Genomic DNA, 2791 nt, shown 5'->3' with positions numbered 1-2791 from the left:
CGCTGCGAGTGCGGTGCGAGTTGGCCGGTCAGCCGCCCCACGTGCGCGTTCTTTTTCAGAGTGAATGTGTTTGAAGACAAAGCCTGGAGTGTTTCCCGCTCCCTTTCCAACTGGATGTTCCAATTAAAATATATTAACGAAACACCCGTTGATTTGACTGAGTATGCCTATGAGCAGGGGTTCATTGAAAATAGGAAACTGCTGTATAATTTATTCTTTTTTAAAAATATATTTTTATTGATTTCAAAGAAGAAGGGAAAGGGAAACAAGCATCCATGATGACAGAGAATCATGGACCGGCTGCCTCCTTCACACCCCACACTGGGGATGGAGCCCGCAACCCAGGCCTGTGCCCTGACCAGGAATCGAACCCTGACCTCCTGGTTCATCGGCCGATGCTCAACCACTGAGCCACGCCAGCCGGGCTAATTTATTCTTCTAGGTATTCCCAGGCAGTACCTTGTACACCGGCTCTACTCAAAAGTAAAATAAATGCCAGAACCAGAATAGTCAGGACATTCCATTGTTGTGTGCAGTTTGAACGGTCAGAACTCACAGCTTTTACTCTCTTTACCCTGAAAAGGAAACTGAAGCAAAACCACGCAAAAATACCTCCACAACGGTCCCTGAGAATCCACGAATCTCGGCGGAAAAGGACCCAGATGGTCATCGGGGAGGCCCTGTGGGAATCTGTGGGTTTTGGTTGTCACAGTGACTGGCAGGGGCTACTGGCACTTGGTGGGCAGGCGCCAGGCGTGCTTGTCTACAGTGCGGGACGCTCACCTAAAAACGAGTTCCTCCGAATTAACTCTATTTGACATATAAGCACAAAATAGCTCTGCCCAGGTTTTTTTTTTGTTTTGTTTTGAATCCTCACCCGATGATATGTTTTCCATTTTCGTTTTTTAGAGAGTGGAAGGGAGAGGGAGAGACAGAGAGAAATCCCAATTGGTTGCCTTCCGCATGCCCTGCCCAGGGCCGGCAGCCTGCAACCGGGTAGTGCCCTTGACCTGGATAGAACCCGGAACCCTTCAGTCCGCAGGCCGACGGTCTATCCACTGAGCCAACCGGCTAGAGCTCTTTGCCCAGTTTTAAAAAATTGATTTTAGAGAAACGTCGATTTGTTGGTCCACTTATTTACACATTCATTGGTTGCTTCTCGTGTGTGCCCTGATCAGGGATGGAACCCGCACCCTTGGCTTCTGGTGGAGGATGCTCTAAGCCAGGGGTCGGCAAACTCATTAGTCAACAGAGCCAAATACCAACAGTACAATGATTGAAATTTCTTTTTTTAAAAATATATTTTATTGATTTTCTACAGAGAGGAAGGGAGAGGGATAGAGAGATAGAAACACCGACGAGAGAGAAACATCGATGCATGTGGCTCGCCAGCCGCAGTTTGCCGAACACGGCTCTAACCAGCCATCAGGGCAGGGCTTTTAGTCTTCATATGGTGAACGGGCCAGGGCTGTTAGCGTTGCTACACAGTGACTTCTCCAGGAATGTAACTACTATAGCAAGTGAGGGAACATTGTACTATTTTATTTCAAACATTATCAAGAATTAGCCATTTTGTAAAATAAAGTCACCAGTGGCAAATTGTGCAGCATACTTGAGTTGTGAAAACTTACTTTTCCAGTCGCATTTAAAAAAATTGATTTGAGAGAAAGAGAGAGAGAAACGCATTATTTTGTTTGGTCCATCCATGCGTCCGTTGGCTGACTCCTGCTTCATGAGCCCGACTGACCGGCGATCAAAGCGCAACCTCCGCGCTCGGTGCATAGACGGTGCTCCCGCCAACGGAGCTACCGGAGCTACCGGCCAGGGCTTCAGTTTGCGTTTTTAACTGCACTGGGCAGGTATCTATCATCAGCTAGTGTTGCCTGGGAGCTTTCACATATTAAAATAATTTCATTATAACCATCCGCACTTTTATTCTACAGTTAAATCATGTTTTTTGAAATTGTGTGTTTTTATTATCTATGATTTGTTATTTCAGTATGGTTATTGGGGCGTTACAAAATACTGTTATAAAAAGGAGTTGGATCTTTTACAGGGTTACGGAGTCCGGCAGACTCCTTTTATAAATGAGGAGGTTGAGACCCAAAGCAGTTAAGCAACTTGCCCCAGGGCACCAGTGTTATCTCCCTAATCGCCTTAGAATTATTTCAGTTTCAAAATTGGAAAGGGAGAGTGGTACCTGGGAAATGATGTGAGGAGAAGGAGCTATCTGAATTCCGGCAGCAGAAGCCCTTGTGGGGGGGGAGGATGGAGAAAAACGCTGCGTAGTTTTTGTCAGGCTGCGGGTCAGAAAAGAGGGGCAAAGCGTTTTTTGAGAACCCCGCCTGTGCGGCCGCTCCCTGAAAGCCAGGGACCCCACTGGTCAACGCATTTTCTTCGACATGGAGGCCTGTGGCATGGAAGCTGGAACTAGGGGTGGCGGGCTAGGAGGGGGGCCACATTTCCTCCCCTTCCCCCTTCCACCGCAGTGGCCCGAGGGTTCCCCGGACCCCAGGCCAATAATGCCACAGCACGTGGGCAGCCCAGATTCGCCCAGCGCAAACCCCCTATTCCCTAGGGGAGCCGTTCTCGGTACCCAGGGTCCCCTGGCTTTGGGGGAGGTAATAAGAGTGTCATGTAGCACTTGTACCCGCGGAGGCCGGGGTCCCTTCTGGGTGCGCAACCACCCGCTCAAATTCGGCGCGTGATTGTTTTATTGTTTCCTCGTCGCGGGGTTCGGGGGCGCGCGCAGGAGCGTGATGGAGTCTGGGGGGTGACACTGAGGGATTGC

This window comes from Myotis davidii, unplaced genomic scaffold (assembly GCF_000327345.1).
Source record: "Myotis davidii unplaced genomic scaffold, ASM32734v1 scaffold530, whole genome shotgun sequence".
NCBI lineage: Eukaryota > Metazoa > Chordata > Mammalia > Chiroptera > Vespertilionidae > Myotis > Myotis davidii.
This window is presented reverse-complemented; position numbering follows the sequence as displayed.